General features: G+C 41.6%; 1 long non-coding RNA gene across 1 annotated transcript; it reads right to left on the bottom strand.

Moving 5' to 3' along the window:
- Positions 1-2599: 2599 nt before the first annotated feature.
- Positions 2600-23855, bottom strand: LOC121034006 (uncharacterized). Its single transcript, XR_005792255.1, has 3 exons — positions 23656-23855; positions 21781-21968; positions 2600-2761 (listed from the first exon to the last, which is right to left on the bottom strand). It is a non-coding gene; the product is annotated as an uncharacterized LOC121034006 (long non-coding RNA).
- Between the last annotated feature and the right edge of the window lie 330 nt (positions 23856-24185).

The following is a 24185-nucleotide window of genomic DNA, read 5'->3' as shown; positions in this document are numbered from 1 at the left end:
GGACAAGTGAGAGGCGCCAGGTGGCTGATGATCCTGGGAGCAGCCCTCAAGTGATGCCACATGGTACCAAGTGGCTGAGGATCTCAGCTTCCTCGTCTCTCAGGTAGGCCAACTTTTGGATCTGTTCTCCCCAGGCATCAGAGGTCATGAGCAAGACCGAGCCCCAGTGCCTATGTCAGTGACACACTCTTTCGCAGCACCTGCACCTGGAATTGGCTTCTGTGATGGTTTGGAGAATACACCTGTCAGATCTCTGACTGCGGGGAAGCAGCGGACTGAGAGATCCAGCGGCTTTGTTCTTACACCCAACACTGCATTTGCACCAAGACCACGCTTCCCAAGAACTGCTCTCAGCCACTGACTGAGAGACGGGGACCCTGAGGCACGTGCAATATTTCTCTGCTAGCTTCTAGGACTCAAGGGCTCCATACAGGTCTTACCAAACTTTTCTAAGAGGTCTAAGATGCTTCTGCCCGACGTTCCTTCTTCCCCATCTCCTTCCAACTTCCACTGAAATCTGACCATTCTCCAGGCTTCTCCTAGTCCCTTCCCATTTTCTCTTAACATAGACACTTTCCCCCAATGAAATTCATATACGTGTGACCCTGCCTTGGTGCCTGCTTCTCAGAGATGTGGAATAACAAAGCTTTCTTGGCTTTTTCTGTCTTATTTCCCTGTTGCCTACCAGTGTTTCCTGGAATCACCCAAATTGGGACGCCAAATTGGGATCACCCAATACACCACTTGCATTCAAATCTTTGTCTCACACCCTGCTACTAGGGACCCAACTTAAGAAGATGCTTCCTCCTTTAATTCATAACACCCCAGGTCTTATAACTTCTACGTTCCCTCCATCACCTGCCCATGCATGCGCGTGCACACACACACGCGCGCACACACAAGCGCACACACACACGCATGTGTAAACACTGGCAACGGAGAACTTTAATATAAAATCATTTGAGACAATATTCTTCCACAGGTTTAAACCCAAAGTAGGTAGTGAATATTAAATGCAGACGTTTATTAGAGACTTCAAAGGGGGAAGTGCTGAAATCACAGATGCCTAATGATTGATTAATGTTCAGTCCTACTTCATACATGGGATCCATATAATGATGGTTTACATCTGGATGCTTCAGCAGGACCCATCAAAGCGTCCAGATTCTACAAAGATTAGAAATGATATGAAAGTTTCCAGGACAAAGGGTGAAGATAGCGGTAGCAAACTGATAAGGCCTTTCTCTTTGAGAACGCTACCGTATACAATAGGGTTAGTGACCATGCTGAATTGGAAGAAGGCTTAAATTGGGAGAAGAATGAAAGGCCAACGTGGAGTCAAGGGGCTTATTATTATCGATTTGAGCCTTGTATAAAAACCTGCCCATTTGAAGCTCTCTTGAGATTTTATCTTTCTTCTGGCTGGCTTTATCTGGATAATACACTTTCACTAGTTAATGCTTATCAGATGAATGCGCATCCTCCCTCTTGTTGCCTGGGAATAAGAGAGCCCTGGCACTGATAATATGGAGCAGATTTTAATCCAGGGTCCATGACCTCATCACCTTGAGCAGCATGGACACACCACACGTTAGGTAGTTTTGTATCCTATCTACTCCATTCACGTTTTTATAACAGCCATTGCTATGATCATGGTTTGCAAGTGAATGGATTCTTAAACCACTTCCCTCTGTTGCACTAAACATCTCATGCTGTCACATGAATTCCTTGTAACAATTAGATAAGCCATTTTTGACACATGGACGAGCCTGGAATTATAATAGAGTTAATACTCTGTGGCTCCAATTCCTGACCAATGGGATATTGAAGCCAACGGTTAAATACAACCTTTTCCTGTCCCTCAGGTGGACAAGTTGGGGGATCATGACACACGGATCAAAGGTTTCCCAACAGAATTTAGCCTAAGAGATCCATACTGTGACCATCCCAACAACAAACTCTAAAGTATTCTTTCCTTCCTTCCTTGCTTGCTTCATTTTCCTAATGCCCTATCCTTTTCCTTGGGACTGCTTCCCGAAATTAACTATACAATGCAAGCCTTTGCCTGAGATTCTGCTTTTTGAGAAAGCTTGACTAACACTAGTATCTAAAACTCATGGGAGAAAGGACAAAGGTAAAATCTAGGAAAACCTGGAGAAAAGAATTTGATATGGCTAAGGGCAGATCATCTGCCTGGAGGTCGGTCCAGAAGCTCAACACACAGTATGGTAAAAACTTCAGTTTTATTTGAACTAAATTTGGTATCTGGGGATCTCCAATAGAATGGATAGGGTCCAAAATACTAAAATAAGGAGTTCTTGGTAGGGGGTGGATCTGCAATTTCAAAGAGTGGGAGATGAGGTGTTTCTCAGTGGTCATACTTTTTTTTTTTAACGTTTATTTATTTTTGAGACAGAGAGAGGCAGAGCATGAACGGGGGAGGGTCAGAGAGAGGGAGACACAGAATCTGAAACAGGCTCCAGGCTCTGAGCTGTCAGCACAGAGCCCGATGCGGGGCTCGAACTCACGGACCGCGAGATCATGACCTGAGCCAAAGTCGGCCGCTTAACCGACTGAGCCACCCAGGTGCCCCTCAGTGGTCATACTTTTTAAACTAACAATACAGTTAGGCATGGAAGCCACAGCACCATCAGGAAGGAGACAGGATTGGTGGTTAGGGGTTGTCCAGAGCCTCATGCCCTTCCACGCAGGTGAAGCTCCTTATAGTCATGACAGGACTGCCCAATACACTTGCAGTCACCTAAACAAATGAAAAAAAAAAAAAAAAAAAACCTGTCAATTGTGTACATTCTGCAAAAGCATAAGATAGCAGACAAAAATAATCGACATAAAAATATTAAAAGACAAGTATGAATAGCACCATTTAACTTGAATTAAATTAAATTAATTTAATTTATTGTTTCTTGGAGATACCCATTGCCATTGTTTCATGGAGATACCCACCATAATCCTATTCAAATGACACAACCCCTCCCCCAAGAATTTTATACATACAGCATCTATGTCAGTCACTGAGTATATGGAGACCTGTGACCCGAGGCAGAAGGTTATTTGGATAGATTGGGCAATTGGGGGACTGTGACTCAGTGGGTGAAGCATCCACCTAAGGCAAACCAGACAATGGACCCAAGGCAACATAGATGGGTTAGAGACCTCAGGAGCTATCCGGGAAAAGGATGCTAAAACGCAAACTGTTGGGTCCAGGACTTCTCAGGAGCTAGGTGATGCAGTCAAGGGTCACTGGAGGTACCATAGCTTCATAAAACTCACGAAAGGAGGATTTAAGAGCACTCAGCCAGGGTAGCAACTGTGAGGCCATGGTGTATAACACAGGTGTATTAGAGAGAGACCTTTCTCATCCATCTATATCAACAAAGCAGGTGCTTTTAAGGTACTAGGGCAGTGATTCTCAATCAGGGGTGAGTTGCACCTCCCAGAGATATTTGGCGATGTCTAACGATATTCTTTGGCTGCCACAACTGGGGAGTTGCCCCTAGTGTGTCTTGAGTAGAGGGCAGGGGTCCTGATAAGCATCCTGCAGATCCCTACAGTCCCCATGACAAAAATTTACCTGGCCCAATGTCAATAGCACCAAGGCCGAGAGATTCTAGACTACAGGGATGTTTACATCCTTCTCAGAGTTCCTCAGTAGGTAAGAGGAAAAGAGCCTGCTCTCCATAAAGGGTAGGAGGGAAATTACATTTCATGGCACCTGACACGTGCCAAGTCTAGTACACAACTTCCTTTGAATGTCACAAACAAGAGTAGGTATAATGACATCACTTTACGGAAAAGAAATAGAGTCTCAGAAACAGAAGCAACGATCCAATAAATAACTCATCTTAGCTTGGACTTAAATCTTTTATAGACAAAGCCCAAAGCTGAGACCTTACTGGAAAAAAAGAAATACATTAGTTAGTTTTTCTAGTTTCAAAATGAAAATCATTTTCATCGATCGCTTATAATTTGTAACAAGGCAGGAAAATGTCACTGTGCTCATGACTGGTTTTATGTGCCAATAAGTTCAGTCTCAAGCTAGTAGCTTTTAATAAACGTAGACATCATGCTATTAGAATGTTTATTTAATCATTAAGTTTTATTTAGCACTGAAATATAAGGAATAGTTTTATCAGGGAGGTAGGATGACAGATTATTTTTATGACTGCCTAATTATTTTCCCCCAAAGTTTATAGATTTTTTATAATAAGCATATACTGAAAACTATAAAGTTGCCAGATAGGTATATTTTAATGTGGTATAAATATAACAATTGTTTCAAGATACAGAATAAATGGCAGATAATATAGATGTTATTTGGGGATTCTTTGGATTAGCTGACCAGGAAATTCAAAATTCAATTCCATTGAATACGACCATTCCTCGCCTCCAAGCAACTTGCAAAATAGGGTTTTGTCCAAACGGATTCAAATATTTGTAATGCCTTCTTCTTAGGGTTGCCTGTGAAGTTTCTGTGAATAATCCCACAGCTAATTCGAATTTCATCTTTCCACAAATATTCCATCCATCGTTATTGGGTGTAATATCCCCTACCCTTCTAGACCTAGAGTCCCTTCCTTGAATTGTGGTGTTCTAGTTATATCATTCTTAGTTTCCTCCCCAAAATTACGAGCTTCAAAGGCCAAGTTTTATGCTTATTCAGCTATATATTTTCTTATCACGGAATGCAGTATTCTGCAAATAGAAGGAAGTCCATAAATGTTTGCTTTGGTGAAACAATTCTAGCCCTTGGGCCAAGGCGTTAACAGAGTACCAGAATCCCAGAGAAGAAACAGGTGTGGGGTGTTGCAAAGAGAGTCTATGCTTAGCAGGCATGTTTATATTCAGGGTTAGTGGCCTGTATTTTTAATTTACCTGATTTTTCCACAGTATTGACTTTTTTCTTAAATAATTTCTTATGTAGATCTGAAGATCAGAAGTCTTTCAAGTTGAAGCCCTGCCTACACAGTCATTTATGAGCTGTACAAAAAAAAAAAAAAAAAAAAAAGAAAGAAAGAAAAAAAGAAAAAAGAAAGAAAGAAAATAAAGAAAAGAAAACGCCAAGGAACATTAAAAATCTCTGACATGAAAAATATGTCACAACACGAGGTTTTAAGGTGGACCAAGTAAAGAAATAGGAAGCTTTACATTTGCGGAGCTGCTCTAGAGGAAAGGTTTAGACTGCCCTGGCGTCAAGTTTAACCCCACATCCAACAGGTGTTGGTGAATTGCATCGGAACAATGAGTGAAGTCTGCCATCTACAGGCCCCTATGTGTATTACAGCATAGGCTCCCGCAGACCTTGAACCTGAGAAGGCAGGAGTCTTGGATAACAGGACTGCCCCACGATGGGATCTCAAAGACACAATCCCATGACAATCCTGAGACAACCCTATGTTGAATTATTTGGGGTCTATGTTTTGTTTCCATCCTTCAATATAGGTATATAAGCAAAATGTTAAAGCTAGCTAAAAGAAAAACTCCCATCCACCCCCTTTCCTGCCAAATCATTACTTGACAAAATTGAAGATGTGAGCTTTCTGCCTCCGCCATTTTTATTTTTATCTTAGTGTTCTGACCTTTCTTTGCATTGTAATTGACTCTATCTATGTCTATCTACCTAGGAATCGGTTAATTCAGTGCAGGAAACCCCTAGAAAGTTAACTCAGTGCAATTCCTACAGCGTAGGAAACTCCTAGAACTGATTTTGGTACGCCCTCTTGTCAAGCCCAATGTCTGGCACATAGCAAATGTTCCACAAAGATTGGATGCATGATAATTACGGGAATAAAAATGCATGAATAAGAAGGCAAATCAATAAACTAATTATTTCTAGGTACTCTTGTTCCAAATTACCTATGAATTTATGAATAAAAAATGAATACATGAACACATACATATTTATGGAAAATGTGAATATATATATATGTATATATATGCATATATGCATATATACATATATATACACACATATATACACCTGTACCTCTCTGGGTATCTTTGTCAGTTGTTTAGCAACTTCTGTAATAAATCCAGGGGGTTGCCACTTTTTCTTAAAACCTTAAATCCGTATATTTAAGATTTTATAAATTCAGCTTTAGGGCCCCAGTTATGTCATGTCATCAGACCAAACGTTCTGAAAGATTTATCTTATTTATAAAGTAAATGTGGTACCAAGGTCATAGTTATTACTTCTCATTTATTTTATCCTTTCCGCAATTGACTGTCTAGCTCTAGTCAGAGGAAATGAGAACCAAGGAAAAATGTTTAGATAAGATCATTATAGACAGAATGAAAAAGAAAGTAGAAAAATAAGGTAAAAATTGTTTCTCCTAAGAGACCTGGATTCTCTTCCCGGTTCTCTCTACCAACACAACCTTGAGGAAACTTTTGGGGTTGTTAATCTTGACTGATCTTTCAAAGGAAGGGGCCGAAATTCATCGTTCACTGTTGTGTGCCAGGCACTGTGCTCAGTATTTCCCTGAATTGTCACATTTAATATGCCCGGCAGCCCCAGACTGGGAGACACAGACAGATACACCATTTGATGGGCATGAAATTGAATTTCCGGGTGACTGTTTCTGCAGGGTCACATTTCAGGAGGTACCGTGGTGCACTGGAACCAGCTCATACCAGCTTGTAAGAGCCCACTCCCCATTCAGAAATGCCGTATTGGTCGCTTGGAGTCAGCCACAGTGGAGCTATTCATGAACACGTAGATCAGGGATTCCCACGAATCAGCCCCGACTCCTCCCCCAAGAGTGGATTGTTTAATATGTACCAGCACCCCCCTGGTTACAAAGCAATAATAAAAGTTTAAGAATAATTGACTCCAAATGCATGTTCTTTCAAATAGACCACAGTACCCTAGAGTTAAGGGATAGCCCATTTAAGATTTATATAGCAATTTATAGTGGTTAAAACAATACTGTTATGTCTATGTAGGTTCAATGAGATGAAGCTAATCTCTGTTTCTCCTTTCTTCCTCCCTGTTTCCTCCCTCCTCCTCCCTTCCCAGCAGAGCCCCAGCCACATCCTGGGGGCCTGCTGTGTGCTCAGTGTTTGACAGAAACTACAAGATTCACAACGCTGAAGGAAATAAGGCCTGGGTCGGGTAAGGGATTTAGAGAAAACCACGAGGTAACTAGGTACGGAGCCCTGAATCCAGAATGAAGTTTCCCTCCCTTTGATCTGCTCTGTGAGTCTCCTGGTGACTCCCCAGACCTAGTCCTCAAGTTCCGTCTTCTGACACATTCCGGATACCCACACTTCTCCCTTTATTCATTTCTTCAACAAACAGCTGAGCACAGAGTGTGTGAGACACATTGTTTCCACCACTTAAGATGCAGTCGTGAAGTCAGGAGGGGACTGCCAGTCTCTGGCCCTGGCAACTTCCCCTCTGGTGGGGGACACAGAAGCCGCAGGGACAGAATAGCAAGACAGTCCGGCCAGAGGGGCTCGGGTTTGAATCGTAGGTGCACCTCTGTCTGTGCGACCGTGGGCGGGTTACTTAACCTCTTTGTGCCTCAGTTCCCTCTCATACTTTAAGAGGAAATAAGAACAGTCCCCATGTCTTAAAGGATTACATTTTGTAATTTTTTTTTTTTTTTAGTATTTATTTATTTGGGGGAGTGCGCGAGCAGGGGAGAGGCAGAGAGGGAGGGACAGAGGATCCGAAACGGGCTCTGAGCTGCCAGCAAGAGGCAGATGCGGGGCTCAAACTCGCGAACCTCCAGACCTGAGCCGAAGTCGGGCGCTCAACCAGCTGAGCCACCCACGTGCTCCCACTTAGTAATGTTACATAGCATCTGGTACACAGTTAAGGGCTCCATACGTGTTAGCCACTACTTTTAAAGGAACAAACTAGTGACATTCTGTAGGGAGATTTATGAAGAGTCCTGAGGTTGGCATGAGGGGACAATTTTAGGTACGGTGATCAATGAAGTCCTCTCTGATGAACTGGTAAGACGCTGAGGAGGAGCCCATCCAGACAACACTTCCAGCATGAGGAACTGAATGGCTAAGCTCCGCAACGGGTCAAGGGTTTAGTGCTCAGGAAGTGTCCGAAGCCAGCGTTCTCGGAACACAGGCCGAGTGCGAGGGGATGACGAAGGGAAAAAATCCTGCGAGGCAGTTATAGCCCTGAGTAGTTTGCACTGTATTCTAAAAGCAAAAGAATTTTTTTAAATGTTTATTTATTTTTGAGAGAGAGAGAGAGAGCAGGAGCAGGGGAGGGCAGAGAGAGAGGGAGGCGTAGAATTGGAAACAGGCCCCAGGCTCTGAGCTGTCTTCCTGGAGCCCGATGTGGGGCTCGAACCCACGAACCATGAGATTATGATCTGAGCCAAAGTCAGACGCTTAACTGACTGAGCCACCCAGGTGCCCTCAGATATTTTTTTTTTTGTATTTATTTATTGTCAAGTTAGCTACCATACAGTGTCGTCTTGGCTTCAGGAGTAGATTCCCATGATTCGTCACTTACATACAACACCCAGTGCTCATCCCAACTAGTGCCCTCCTCAATGCCCATCGCCCATTTTCCCCCTCCCCCCTAACTGCCACCCCCATCAACCCTCAGTTTTTTCTCTGTAATTAAGAGTCTCTGTGGTTTGCGTCCCTCTCTGTTTGTATCGTATTTTTCCTTCCCTTCCCCTACAGTCTTCTGTTAGGTTTCTCAAATTCCACATATGAGTGAAAACATATGATATCTGCCTTTCTCTGACTGACTTATTTCGCTTAGCATAATACCCTCTGGTTCCGTCTACGTTGTTGCAAATGGCACGATTTCATCCTTTTTTATCACCAAATAGTATTCCACTATGTGTGTGTGTGTGTGTGTGTGTGTGTGTGTGTGTGTGTGTATATCACATTTTTATCCCTTCATCAGTTGATGGACGTTTGGGTTCTTGAGGTTCTTCCTTGGAGCATTTCTGCCCCTGGTTCTTGTCTCTTCAATGTGACTCTTCCTTAAGGCCCGTGGTTAAGGATCCCAGGGTCTGCCTGGTTTTACAGTCTTACCATTATTTGTTCTGTGGCAACTTTGAGAGATAATGAGCAACCCCTTGGAAATTGACAACATTTCCAAGACATCCTCAAATTGTTTGTGTCCTGGATCTTTGTCTTTGGTTTCTAACCCTTTGGCTCAATTAAATAAGATCACCTGGATCGGAAATCCACTGACGGTTCCTGCAAATGTATGCATTAATCCATTTGCTGGAGAGAACTCCCAGTTATCATCAAATCTCAGCAGGCATTTGACTCCAGAAGGAGTAAGGACTGTCAATTTAAATTGTCTGAAAGCCCACATGACCCTTGCTTTTACACCTTCCCATTTCCCATAAGCCTCCGTTGGGGCCAGAACCGGGAAGGACCAATTAAGTCTTCTCTGATCTCCAGCGAGGAATTGATTGGAAGATTCCTTGCCTTACAGGCCAACCACTTCTATCTCAGGATCCTCTTACAAAGTGGTAGTAACCTGGAGTGCTTGGGTGGCTCAGTCAGCTAACCATCTGACTCTTGCTCTCATGGTGCGTGAGTTCAAGCCTCGCATCCTGGCTCTAGCATGGAGCCTGCTTGGGATTCTCTCTCTCCCTCTCTCTCTGCCCCTCCTCCACTCATGTTCTCTCTCTCAAAATAAATAAATACACTTTATATTTAAAAAAAACTGACAGTAACCTGCCTCTCCGAAGACAGCATTATTATTGTTGTTGTTGTTGCTATTGTTCGATGAGTGGGCAAACAGCTTTAAATTTGGGTTCACTGGGAAAGGCCTATGACCATAATCCTGGGATTATCTGCTTGCCCTGATGCCCCAGGCACAGCTCAGTGATCCAGAGTGGGCAGCCCAGAGCACCCGAATGTCATCTCCTAGTCTACTCACCCATTGTACTGGAAAGAGAATGAGAAGTTGCCTGAAGACTATTTCTTTTTAATTTTTTTAAATGTTTATTTACTTTTGAAAGAGGCAGAGACAGAATGAGAGTGGGTTAGGGGCAGAGAAAGAGGGAAACACAGAATCCGAAGCAGGCTCCAGGCTCCAAGCTGTCAGCACAGAGCCCGACGCGGGGCTCAAACTCACAGGCTGTGAGATCATGACCTGAGCCGAAGTCGAACCCTCAACCGACTGAGCCACCCAGACGTCCCTTTTTTTAAATATTCTTTTTCTTTTTTTAATTTTTGGCGGAAGACTATTTCTACTGGGTTTATAAAAGAGGAACTAAGACACCTAGAAAAGGCTAGGGCTTATGACAGTTTCCCTACAGAGTCATATTAAACAAAGCAAAACAACAACAACAACAAAAAGTTAAGTGCCCCAAGCAATGAACTCAGGTATTCCAGGGACTTTCCATGTCACTCAAGCAACTCAGCAAGAATTCTCAGAATCCAGGGGCGCCTGGGTGGCTCAGTCGGTTAAGCATCCAACTTTGGCTCAGGTCATAATCTCACAGTTCGTGAGTTCGAGCCCCACATCAGGCTCTGTGCTGGCAGCTCAGAGCCTGGAGCCTGTTTCAGATTCTGTGTCTCCCTCTCTCTCTGACCCCCCCCCCCCATTCACGGTGTCTCTCTGTGTCTCAAAAATAAATAAACGTTAAAAAACATAATAAAAAAAAAGAATTCTCAGAATCCAAAGTCTCCTATATCACGTGCTTGCCATTAATCTCACTAACAGCCCCATCCGTACACTCTTTCTTTTTTTTTTTATTTATTTTTTTTTTTTATTTAAAAAAAAATTTTTTTTTTCAACGTTTATTTATTTTTGGGACAGAGAGAGACAGAGCATGAACGGGGGAGGGGCAGAGAGAGAGGGAGACACAGAATCGGAAACAGGCTCCAGGCTCTGAGCCATCAGCCCAGAGCCTGACTCGGGGCTCGAACTCACGGACCGCGAGATCGTGACCTGGCTGAAGTCGGACGCTTAACCGACTGCGCCACCCAGGCGCCCCCGTACACTCTTTCTTATATCTTCCTCCCAAATGTAATTAGTAACATATCTGGCTAATTCTAGAATTATTTTCCCATGTCCCACATTATTCAGATGAGCTACAATAAAATAACAATGAACAGGAAAGAGAAGGGGCTCTGCATGAGCTGGCCTGGAGTCCCTGCTTCTCCTGCATACTCAAGCTCTTCTCCAAACCCTCTTCCAGACCACAGAGCCCAGCAAGCAGGCCCAGGGCTCTCCCTTGGGGTGGAGTGCTTAAAGGTCAGGTTCTCCTTAGGGGAAGGAAGGAAGGAAGGAAGGAAGGAAGGAAGGAAGGAAGGAAAAACCTGAGGCCCCTTGCCTGGTAATGAACCCTACCCTCATCTCACCAGGGCGGGAGGGACAAAATCTCCATAGGGTGTAGACACCAGGTCTTGGACCCTATGCACATCCTTACAGCATTTATTTTCCAGAATATTCCTTTTCACTGCCGTCTTTTCCTCCTCCTTCTCCACTATTGTAACCTGCTATCTATCTCATAAAAATGGAAGTTGGTGTTTTTATTATTTTATTTATTTTATTTTTTATTATTGAAGCATAGCTGACGTGTGATTTGATGTTAGTTTCAGATGTACAGCACATGATCCCACCTCCTATACATAACTCAGTGTTCACCACGATACGTGAGGTCCCCGTCTGTCACCGTACAACCTTATTGCAATGTTATTGACCATATTCCCTATGCTGTGCTTTTCATCTCCGTGACTTACTTATTTTGTCACTGGAAGTCTGTACCTCTCAAACCTCTTTGTCTATTTTACTCTTCCCCCAACCCCCTTCCTCTCTGTCAACCACCAGTTAGTTCCCGATATTTATGAGTCTATTCCTCCTTTTTTTGTTTGCTTGTTCATTTGTTTTGTTTTTCAGAAAATAAATGCAAATGTCATATGATTGCCCTTGTATGGGTGTGTTTTTATTTTCTTTGGAAACCTAATGATAATCTTTATTGTCACTGAGATCCTATTTTCAAGGACCATTTTCACAAAATGACTTTTAGAGGCGATTTGGTGGGGGGGTGGGGTGGGGAGGAGGGCAACAGGGATTTTTTCAATAACCACGGTGGAATGCAGGGACCTGGGTCTCAGAGGTGGAATTTTTGGGGAAGGTGTCCACTCTGGGCTGCTGTTGTCCTGACCTTGAAACATGCGTGCAGGAGCCTGTCTCATCGGCCATCTCAAATTGCCACGGAAAGAGGCGATGACAGTTTGCTTTCACCCAGTCCCTCGAGTTATGAGTAATTTTGCTAGACTCTTGTCATTTTCTGGCAGATTTCACGAAGTTGTGCTGAATTTGCAAACAAAGGCAAAAGGCAAACAATGGTTTAAGCTGCTTTGAGATTGCCTCATTAAACCACAGCCTGCTGGAAGCTTTCCGCTTTTAGCAATGAACACATCTGAGCTCTACAATGATGTCACCATCTAAAATTCTGTTCACATTGCTTTGGGGCGATAAAGCTGTCCCATGAGCAACTAACAAAATGATGATGATAATAATAATAGTAATAATAAATTAAATACACAAGGAAGAAAAAAAAGGAAAGAGCAGAAAACTGCTCCAATTATCAGGAAAGCTGAATTTCAGACCTACTGCTGCCATACCAGCCCCGTCACCAATTAGCAATTTCCTTGAGTTCTTCAAGACTCGGTTTACCTCTCTGGAACTTGGATATACTGACACCCTTTCTGTTTGGGCATTCCACTGAGCTCAGCACTTGTTTCCTATCCAGAGAGGAGGTCGTGTGCCATGCTCTCCAGGATCTTCCATTTCAGAAGTGTGCCTTTGTGATTAGGTGAGAGCCCTTCACACGCGGCCAAGTCCTAAACGTGTAACGTAAGATTCTCCAGAGTATTTTCTATTCCAGCCAATTCTGGCACAACCCACAGATAACAGCAAAGTTAAAAGAATGGCACACTGAGATGCAGGGAGGACTCTCAAAAGAATACAGTTTTATTAAAGCCGGTGGACAAACTACCTGGACCACGCAGATATTGTGAGATAGGTGCCCTGACCAATTCTGTCAGGTCAAGTTTATGATAAGAATGAAGTTCATTGGTGCTGCTGGTAATGGCAATTCTTTTGCCTTGAGGAAACACCCTCCTGCTTCCAGGCACAGTCTCTCACAGTCTCCCACCTGACATTTCCTTGGGCCCGAGTCGTCCTTGTCCTGTGGGTGCTCCTACTGGTCAGTGTTAGGAACATCTGTTTCCTTAGATACACCCTCTATGTTCTCGGCCATTGATCCCAACCAGAGGCAGGCTCTTAGCCAGCCAGGGAGAGTTCCAGCATTGGCAGTTCCAGGTGCCAAGGGGAGCACCATACCTGTAGGAGAAGGCTGATCCCCAGTAGCAGGCTGTAAGGCCACCCACACTTAATGTTTCCTTCTCCTTCCATAGCCCACAACCCTGCCTGAGAGGAGTGTTTTGCACACTACTTCAAGTACAACCATGACACCTTGCACCAGCTCATGGCAATCTAAATGTTCTTGCCAAACGTAAACCAGTCCCTGGGTTGATCAGAAACATCACCAGCCCACTGCAATGGCCTGCCCCTTCCAGAGCAAATCTGCTTTGTCAAATGGGCAAAGCAGCCTTCATTGGCTGCTTTCAAAGTCACCTTGCCCTCTATGTGGAGCAGAGTCCTGCAGATGAATGGAAAACTACTCCAGTGACCACTCTCTGAGAAGTATGGCCCTGGTGGTCAGAGATTGGGGCATGACAGTGGCCAAAGAGAACAGGGTCCAATTCAAGAAGCAAATGTCAGTTGCACCCCATAGCCTAGGAAGAATAAGTCACAGCCAAAGACATGTTAGATGGAGGGGAAATTTACCTCATGGTACTCCACCTCCCTCAAATACTCACTACAATAAATAACTCTTGGAAAGATCATTAAGTTTTCAAAAATATGCGATATTATGCATTCTTCAGAAGCATTTAGAAAGAAAGAGCTAGGAAAAAAATGTCTTATTAGTACAGTGAACCAAGGTTTTATTTCCTATGAAAATTGACCCTTTAGCTACATTGGAAGTCTCCAAATATCTTGCTATGATTTCTACCACCTCCCTTCCTGAAAACAACACTTTCCAATAGGTCCTTGTCACTGTGGTCCCATTTAGCCTGAGCTCTACAGAGCTCAGAAGAATCCAAGGTGTGAGCATTTCTTTCCAGCCAAGATTGGTAACTAAACTGGAATGAAGAAGCCACAGCTCACAGTCTTAGCTCTCATTGAAAATGAACTTGAAGACCAAGCCCCAGGCAGCATGACAACTTTCAGTAAACATTTTTCAAGATCACGTTTCTTATGTTCCACTCTTCATTCTCAGCCCATGGAACACTGAGCCTTTGTTTATTTCATTCCTAATTATCCAAAGACTGTAATGGTTGTTTATTGATGGGTTGGACAAGAAATGTTTGTTTTCTAAAAAGAACAACAACAACAACAGCAACAACCACAAAATTTAGTGTGAGTTCTTTGTGTCCTCCTGCATCCACCCTTTTAAAATCTACCTTTGAGGACATTAGAGAAAAGCAACTTGGATAGGTAGACCCAGACCACAGGTTCTGTGAAACAGCACATCTCAGCCTTCAGTGTAGAGACTAGAGATCTAATTCTTGGAGAAAAATTAGAATATTTTCCCTGGGAGGTACTAATTCAATATACTGACTATTAGAATAAAACTGACGTTATATTGCTGAGTAAAATTCCCTGACTACACATAAAGATCCTTCTGTTACTAGGAGGATAAGAATTAGGGGTGTGTGTGTGTGTGTGTGTGTGTGTGTGTGTGTGTTTATTTATAACTTGAATCCATAACACAAAACGGTCACACATTAAAGATTGGTAGAATAATTGAGTAAATTAATAAGCAATGAAAATCAGTGATCGGGTACAAAGTACCCCATGGGGGCAGCCAAATTGAAAACTAGAAAATCATGAACTCAATACTCAAACCAAGAAAATGCCAAAAGCTTTAGTCAAGAATGAAAGGGACATCATGAGATAAATCAACCAAAATAATGGGAGTTAAGGATGCAGAGGGCATCTGGAGCAAGGAACACAGCTCTGGGTCAGACAAAATTCAGTTAATATTCCAGGACCATTACTTATAAATTGTAGGACCTTCATACATTTGCTTACTCTTTTTAAGATTAATGTCTATGAGATTCAGTGTAGATTTAGATCAAATTTTATCACTCAATATAAAGTAACATAAATGAATACAGATATTTGGTAGTATAACAGGCTTCTTGCTTGAGTCCCCTGAACTTAAGAATCCTTCAAGCTTGCTCACCATTATGTCACCAGCACAAGTTAAGTCCTGGTAATAGAATGAGAGTTTAACAAACACTGGAAGGATAGAAAAGCAAATTAATGAATGAGGAAATAAAAGATACTTATATAAACGAAATGCAAAATTTTGTTTTTACTTTTTTACCCTCGCTTGGGAGGAGAAAGATGTATTGTTTGTAGTTGATTCTAACATTGTCTCCTGGCCCCCCAAATTTGGTAAGCACTCTCCTGGAGAGTATCAGAAGGGGATAGGATGAAATGTCCCCAAATTAATTGCTAATACTGTCCGATAAAGGAGAGATTTGTGATCCTAGCCCTACCCTTGAAAATTGTGGCAGTAAAAATTGGCGGAAAGAAAGGCTCAAACACCTGAACATGGCCCTTAGGACTCTGGCTTCTTCTGAAATCTCTTCTCACAATTATTTTGTCTTCCATATGGCCAATGAAACATGTCTGTCTTTGGGTGTCCTTTTAAAAAACCAGTCTTGACAATGATCCAGAAAAGGACCCAATAAAATAAATGTTTTCTAATCTAAATTTGAAGCCTACTTAAGCGAGAGTTGGAAATAAGGTCAAGGGAAATGAAACCTTTTCTCTTTTACTGTTAAAACTAGTTTAGGTGGATATGATGAACTGTGTATAGAAGCAGCACTCAACAGGACCAGGCTGATTTTCCCGAGAAATCAGTGACTCTTGCTCCAGCGTGAGATCTTGACGACTAGATTTACTGCCGGACCTCAGGCACACCAGGCCACATCTTCTCTGTCACTGGGTGGATTCCTAAAAGGATGGAAGAATAAAGGACTGACCTAAAACTGCTCTCTGTTTTTTCCATAAGTCACCAATCATGGGAAAGGGTGTGGAAAGTGAAGAGGGACAGGAAGTTCACACTAATGGGTTTCCCTCCACATGGAAACGATAAACATGGGGAAAGGAAGTTCCTCATTAAAATACTGTTACTGGCGTGTTGATATTTTTTGAGAGGTATGGTGTAGACAGGGTGTGAAGACTTTAAAATAAAATAGACGTGGAATCAAATCACAACCATCCCATTCAAATCTTTGCAAGTAACCTGACCTCTCTGTGTGCAGATTCTACACCTGTAGAAGCATTCTGTCTCCTCCTTTATGGAGGTGTTGAGAATGTATACTGTACTAACCATGGTTCCAGGCACCGTAGTCAAAGAAAATCATTGGAAAATTAAAATAATAATGACAATGACAACAATTATAAAGTCCTAATGCCCAAAAGGCTAAACCGAAGCAAAGAAAAAAAGGAAAACTCAGTTTCCTATGCAAAGTTCCTCTTAATGGTAACTAACATTTGGCAATAAATTGTTATGTGTTGAGAAATGCATCGCACAATTTATATTCCTTGCTTTATTGGGTAGCAATGTAATAACCACATGGTGTAAGTATTGATATCCCTTTATACAGAAATGAAAACTCAAGACGGGAAAGGCTACCTCACTTGGTCAAAATCAGTCAACGGGAGAGCAAGAAGTGTACACCTAGGTCGTCTGGATTCAGAGATTATTCCCTAACTACTATGGTGGATAGCCTCCTCACAGTCAGCGGGCAAAGAAAAGATTCATAAATGAATGCAAAGAAGGACCTCCAGGATGCAACGGGTCATCAATTTCAGCTCAGGCACCAAGAAGCCTTCATCATCTTTATATTCTTGCCCAAGGCTGATTCCATGTTTCCACAGGAAAGTTTCCTTTCCTCTTTGACCCTGGAAAAGTGATATGTGCAACGATGGATTCAACTTTGTACATTGAAAGACCTCAACAAGCCGCTCCAGGAATAACAGGTCAGGTAAGTAGAAAGACTGATTCATAATGGGAATTTTAAAAAGTCATGCGTTTCAAAGGTATTTCAAATCTTGGCCAAGAGACAAGAAAAAAAAGACCTGATTGTAAGTTGCGCATATTGAAGAGCCCAAAACACAAGGATGAGTAGAATGTATAATATTCATTTCTCTCTCTCTCTCTCTCTCTCTCTCTCTCTCTCTCTCTCTCGGTAACTTTCAAGTTACATTTAGAAAGCGGGGGTAAATCCAGGAGAGAGATCACAGGGGGATGAGGCTGAAAATACCTTCAGATATTTAGGGCCAGACCCAGAGCTAAGATTTGGCAAGTTGCCCATAGAGAAAAAGAATAATGATTCAAAGTCTGGGAAAATATCTCTCGGTTTTCTCTTAAGGATTTTGTCATGTCCAAACTGGATAAAGAAGGCTAAGTCCTAAGTCAATAGCAGGCTTATGTAAATAGTACATTGTTGGCATGGGTGAGAAGTGGGAATGACTGAGACATCCTGAAAGTTATTCTGTTTCCACTGAGGGAACAGGTTTAAGTGACGGAAGGTGAGATTGACTATAATACCCAGTTTGAGTAAACTAGTGTGAATTCATTACTATGGGAATCAGGGAAATTTTAAGGTAAATGCTTCTCCTGGGTGTATCTGGGAAAGGAAGAATGGCAAACATCTAACAAATGGATGGACATAAACTTAAGGGTCTACATAATGTTTGACATCGTATTATTTGTTCAAGGATAATAATGATCTTCTTGTTGAAATTCAATTTCTACATAGGGAAGTGGGGAATAAATAAGAAATCTCAATGCAGAACAGGCAAAGCGATATTCTCAGCTTTGCAGCTATTGCTGTGTTTTCTAAGCCTGTCAATTATCTGATGGGTTACTTGTCAGTGAACGTGCAGGAAAATAAGCACTATGTGAGGGAGTCTCAACTCCAAGCTTGAGGGGCAGTTTGGCCGCTAAATTGGTATGTGGAGTAGATTGTATTGTTTTGCTGAAAATATTAACTGATCTTCATCTCCTCCATCCCTACAAGACCCCTCCTTCATGCCCCTCCTTTAGCAGAAGAAAAGTCAGAGGGGAAAACCATTGTTTGGGAGAGGTAAGCTTAAATACTATATATCACATTATTTTCAGTGGGTCACTGGGTGAAAACTCAGAACTCTACAATGCATTTCAGAAGCACTCTCTACAGAATACTTGTATTTTTGCTCTAGATAACATTAAATGATACCCACATATCAGCTTTTATGGTTTCCTCAGAACCCTGGTTGGTGAGATTTTTTTTTTTTTCCTCTTAGACAATGTTAATGATTTAAGCAGGATTTCTATTCCCCAGACGTCAGGAAGTTTTAAATGAAAACAGAAACAAGAAACAGGTTCATTATCCACAGGTAAACACAATGTACAACATCTGGTCACTTCTTCTAACTCGCTCTAACCATTCCCCACCCCCTGATTTATTCCCAAGATAACAAATGATGATGAACAAATGAAGTTACTCCCTCTTTATTTAGAGCACTGATATTTGGGCTTCTAATGTCCTTAAAAGAAATATCACAAACCACAAAACAAACAAAACTATCTCGGTATAAGATATAGAGATATTCCATCTCTTACAAAGATTCCCAAGGAGATGAAATGAACCTTTGTGTTGTTATGGTATGCATACCTCAAGATAGCCCCCCACTTGTATTTGTTCACAGGTGAGGGTGGAAAATGTATCCTGATAAATGACCAAGAAGCAAAATTATCTCAAATACCTTCGAGCATACATTGTGAATAAGAATAACCATCAGTTTAAACCAAATTACAGTCAAATGCAATTTTCTTAAAATACATGTATTATATTATTCAGAAAGTTGTAGGTTATGCTGCCCTGATAAATAACTCCAAATTTCGGTGGCTTGAAGAAGCAAAATAGTTGCTTCCTGTTCACAAGCCATTGTGGGTTGGCAGGGATGGGATCCTACGCCATTTCTGACTTAGTCCAAATTCAGGCTTGAACAGTCTCACTATTTGGAAGATCAACTTGCTCCATAGCACAGAAAAGGTGAATATGGAGAGTTGTATCCCAGATCCTAAGTTCTTCTGACCGCAGAAGACACACATGTTTTATTGACCTCAATGAATGACTTGATCATGCCTAAGCTGGAATGTGAGGAGGAATTAAAATCTGACCGTGTGCCCAGAAGAAACCCAGAAATACTAGTGTGCAGAATTAGTGCCATACACGCTAAAAGGATGTTACCCAATGGTTTGAGGGCAGCTATAGGACTTTCCCCAGTGTAACATTCATGTGGCTTGTGACAATGTTCCATTTAGGCTGTCGGCTCCCCATTTATTTACTGATATTTACCTATTTTTAAAAATTAAGCATCTTCTTGATTCAGATTCAGATTCACCAAAAATCTCCAATTCTATTGGCATGAGAGATTCTTAAATGTAAAATTGCTTCTCTCAATTTGCTCTATTTTTTTTTTTTTTTTTTTTTTTTTTTTTTTTTTTTTTTTAGCTAAGCTCAGAGTTCCCTGTAAAAAATAAAATATATCCAACTCAGTCTGGGAGAAAAGGTAATCTGGGCTGTCTTCCTGAGGGATGTCACATCAGAGTAAACTTTGATAGCATGGGTAGGTGTTACAAAGTCACCTGTATGGAGAAGTGACAAAAGGATCTATATTACAGACCAGAAAAAAAATATACCCGGCATGCTTGTGGTAGGCAGATTCTTGGAAGGTATTAATTAAAAACGCACTTTTTTTTTCTCAAGTAAAAGTTGACAAGTGTTCAAAAACTGCCAAGTTGTATATACTATTTAAGAGGTCAGAGATCTGGGTTTGTCTGTCCTACGTGTGCACAAGGAAGCATAGAGATAGTACACATTCATCACTAAACCACGCACCTAAAAGGACTGTGGACGGTGTCTTGCAAGAGGTTTTGATATGCACAGAGGTGTCAGCAAGGAATGTAAACCAAATCCATCTAGAGAACTCAGAGCTTGCCCTGAGGCCTTGAGAGAACTTTCTCCTGTTTTCAATACGTCCTGCTTTCCTTGCATCTACTGTCAGAATATTGAAAAGTCAGACTGCACTTGCAAAAGGAGAAAGAAAATATAGATGGCTGAGTGTAAGGAGGTCAATTTGATAAGGATTTATGTAAATAACTATTAGTTTATTTTACAATCTTCTGAACACTGGTCTGTCTCCTTTTTACCATTGCCCTATTTAAATAATAGTTACATACTCCAAAGTGTTACTAGGCACCCCTACATCTTTTTACCACTGAGGGCATACACATTGTTGAGAATAAATGGCAAGGAGTCCATAAAAACGCTTTTATTTATTTATTTATTTGTTTATTTATTTATTTTATTTTTATTTTTAAAATATAATTTATTGTTAAGTTAGTTAACTTACGTTACATACAGTGTGCTCTTGGCTTTGGGGGTATATTCCCATGATTCATCGCTTACATACAACACCCAGTGCTCATCCCAGCAAATGCCCTTCTCAATCCCCATCACCCATTTTCCCCTCTCTACTGCCCCCCACCATCAACCCTCAGTTTGTTCTCCCCCCCAAAAAAGTAAACCCAAATAATCCAGTGAAGAAATGGGCAGAAGACATGAATAGACCCTTTTCCAAAGAAGACATCCAGATGACCCACAAATACATGAAAAGATGCTCAATATCATTCATCATCAGAGAAATACAAACCAAAACCACATTGAGATACCCCCTCACACCAGTCAGAGTGGCTAAAATTAACAACTCGGGAAACAACAGATATTGGTGAGGATGTGGAGAAATGGCACAGTTGGTGGGGATGAAAACTGGTGCAGCCACTCTGGAAAACAGTGTGGAGGTTCCTCAAAAAATTAAAAATAGATCTACCCTACGACCCAGCAATAGCACTGCTAAGAATCTACCCAAGGGATACAGGAGTGCTGATGCATAGGGGCACTTGTACCCCAACATTTATAGCAGCACTTTCAACAACAGCCAAATTATGGAAAGAGCCTAAATGTCCATCAACTGATGAATGGATAAAGAAGATGCGGTTTTTATATACAAGGGAATACTACTTGGCAATGAGGAAGAGTGAAATCCTGCCATTTGCAACAACGTGGATAGAACTGGAGGGTATTATGCTAAGTGAAATAAGTCAGAGAAAGACAGATATCATACATTTTCATTCATATGTGGAATTTGAGAAACTTCACAGAAGACCATGGGGGAAGAGAAGGGGGAAAAAATTAGTTTCAAACAGAGAATGAGGCAACCATAAAAGACTCTGAAACACAGAAACAAACAAACAAACAAACAAAAAATGGCTTTCAAAGACATTCTAACTTTGAAGTCAAGCACCATAAGAGAAGACTATTTATCCTTGCTGGGGGAAAAAAATGTCCTTTGTTTTTTCAACCACTATATAATGAAATCAATAACTTCATCAGAAATGTGTAAGAATTAAATTAGATTAACCAAAGTAGAATATTTTACATTGGTAACAATTTCCTCAGAGATACTAAGACATTATCCTTTGCTGAACTCCTCCAGAGGGAAGAGTGAGTACCACTTAATTTAACATATGCCATTATACTCACTCAATGTCATGCTCTCCAACAAAGAGAATCTTGCATGCATTATCTTCTTTTCATGACCTTGATCCTTACCTCTCTCTGCGGATGAGCTGTTATAATCATGACCTCCATGTACGGCTGCACAAATGTGCCAAGCTCACACTGGCTGTCAGTGATGCAGTTGGATTCATCAGAAGATGTTGAATTCAGCTCCATTCTGACACAGGTGGCTGTGGAATCTTTGAAAAGTCGTTGGCGTCTTAGTCTCAAGTTTTTCATCTCTAAAATGGGTATAAGTACGACTTAATCATCTAATGCAGTTGAGGAGAGGATTAAGCAGTAAAATAGAAAAAGTCTCCCCATGCATGCTGGTTCTCTTCCCTGAACTTGTACTTTTGCTCCGTAGTCTGCTATAAAGTCTGTTATGTTTTTTATGTATTGTTCTATCCAACTTGATTGACCATGGAAGGGACTATCCATAAAATAAAAAATGATCATAGAAAAAGTATATTTATAACCTTATATATACATATTTAATATATTTCATGTCTGTTTATAAATTACCACTTAATATAGTCCAAGTCTGTTTATTCACATTATCATGAATGTAATCATATTCATATTATACGTTAGGGCAATCAAAAATATATCCATGATACAGATTACATATAACAATAGAGACTACGAACATATAATGCATATGTGAATAAAAAATTTTTATATACTTGGTTAAGTATATTACATGCACAGTATGCTCCTATATTTTATATACATATCAGAACAAGTTGGCAGAACTGGACTTGAGCAGGGTATAGTTTCTCTATGCAGAAAAACAAACATGGCTACTGCCCTTACTTTGGAGTTGAATATTAATGTTGGGAGAAGATAAAAACATCATCTTTCCTCACTTTCAGACACTTACACACGGGCACACATGTCTACTTGGAAACAAAGCTTTATCTGAAGGCAGAGGTGCTTCTGAGATATATAGGACCAATGTTCAGAGCCTTCTCTGACCAAATGGCAGCTCAATGGCCACTTGTCCTGCTGGTTCCTCTGAGGTCTAGGTTCTGACAACGATGACTGAGCATGCTTGTGGTTGGTGGAATAATCGTTCCCCAAAGACGTCTACATTCTAATGCCCAAACCTATGAATATGTTACCTTACACGGAAAGCAGGATTTTGTAGACGTGATTAAGTTAAGAGTGTTGAGATGGAAAGACTCTCCTGGATTATTCAGATGGGCCCAATGCAATGACAAGGGTCCTGGTAGGGAAAAGGAGGGAGGCAAGAGAGTCAGAGTCCTAGTGATGCAGACTCAAGCCAGGGAACACAGGCAAAATCCAGAAGCTGGAAAAGACAAGGAATGAATTCTCTCCTAGCGCATCTGAAAGAAACACAGTTGTGCCAACACCTTGATTTTAACCCTATACGATCCATTTCACACATCTGACTGTGGAAATTTTAAGATAATAAATTTACTTTGCTACATGTAAGCCACTGTCTGTGGAAACTAATACAGTGCTGATTCCTGCAGGCACCAATGTTGCTTGACTAGAGTCTCACCATCATAGAGGCTGGTCTCAGAATCTGCTCCAATTATGCGTTGGTCTAAACCAAAGTGTGTCATACTTGCCTGGCCGTTTGTGTCCTAGAAAACAATTGTCCTTTGCCCCGAATATTTCACACACTGTGAGGGTGTGCATCGGTTGTTGCTCATTTCACTCTTAGCTCACTGCTTCTAGGTCTCAACGAGAACCTACAGGGAAAGTGGCCCAGAGGCAATCTGCAAAACAGACTCCTTGTTCCACATAAAAGCAGTCTCTCTTCTCCTGTCCCACTCCAGACCAGGGCTCACACCCATTTGTTTGCCAATACATCATCATAGTATACAGCTCATGGTGAAAAGTAAATCATATTTGTTGAGCAACAGCCCAATCGTGAGCCAGCCTTCCGCAGATACTTACCTTCTTTCGCAAGTTTCTCCTAACACCACCCAGTGTCTTCTTCCTTGCCTCAACCACTACCCCTCCAGGCTACTCCACTTTATGCTTTGTCACAAGGCAAAGGAACATGAGCCCTCTTTTCCCTGGCTTCCTAAAATAAACACGATGTTATGGGTTCAACCGTCTCCCTCAAAAAGATGTGGAAGCCCTAACCCTGGGTACCAGTGAATGTAATCTGATTTGTAAATAGAATCTTTGTAGGTGTCATCAATGCAAGACGAGGTCATAATGGATTAGGGTGAGCCTTAATCCAATGACTGGTGTCAGTAAGAGGAGGGAAACTTGGACACAGATGCCAAGGGAAGACAGTCACATGAAGGCAGAGATCCAGAAGCCAAGGAATGCCCAAGACAGCCAAAAAACCACCAGAAGGGAAGTAGGAGGACAGAGGCATGGGATGACTTCTTTCTCAGAGTCTCCAGGAAGATCAACCTGGCCGCCACCTTGACTTTGGACTTCTGGCCCCTGTACTATGAGAAAATGCATTTCTG

The sequence above is a fragment of the Herpailurus yagouaroundi genome, unplaced genomic scaffold (assembly GCF_014898765.1).
Source record: "Herpailurus yagouaroundi ecotype Mexico unplaced genomic scaffold, PumYag 28, whole genome shotgun sequence".
In the NCBI taxonomy this organism is placed as follows: Eukaryota; Metazoa; Chordata; class Mammalia; order Carnivora; family Felidae; genus Herpailurus; species Herpailurus yagouaroundi.
This window is presented reverse-complemented; position numbering and strand designations above follow the sequence as displayed.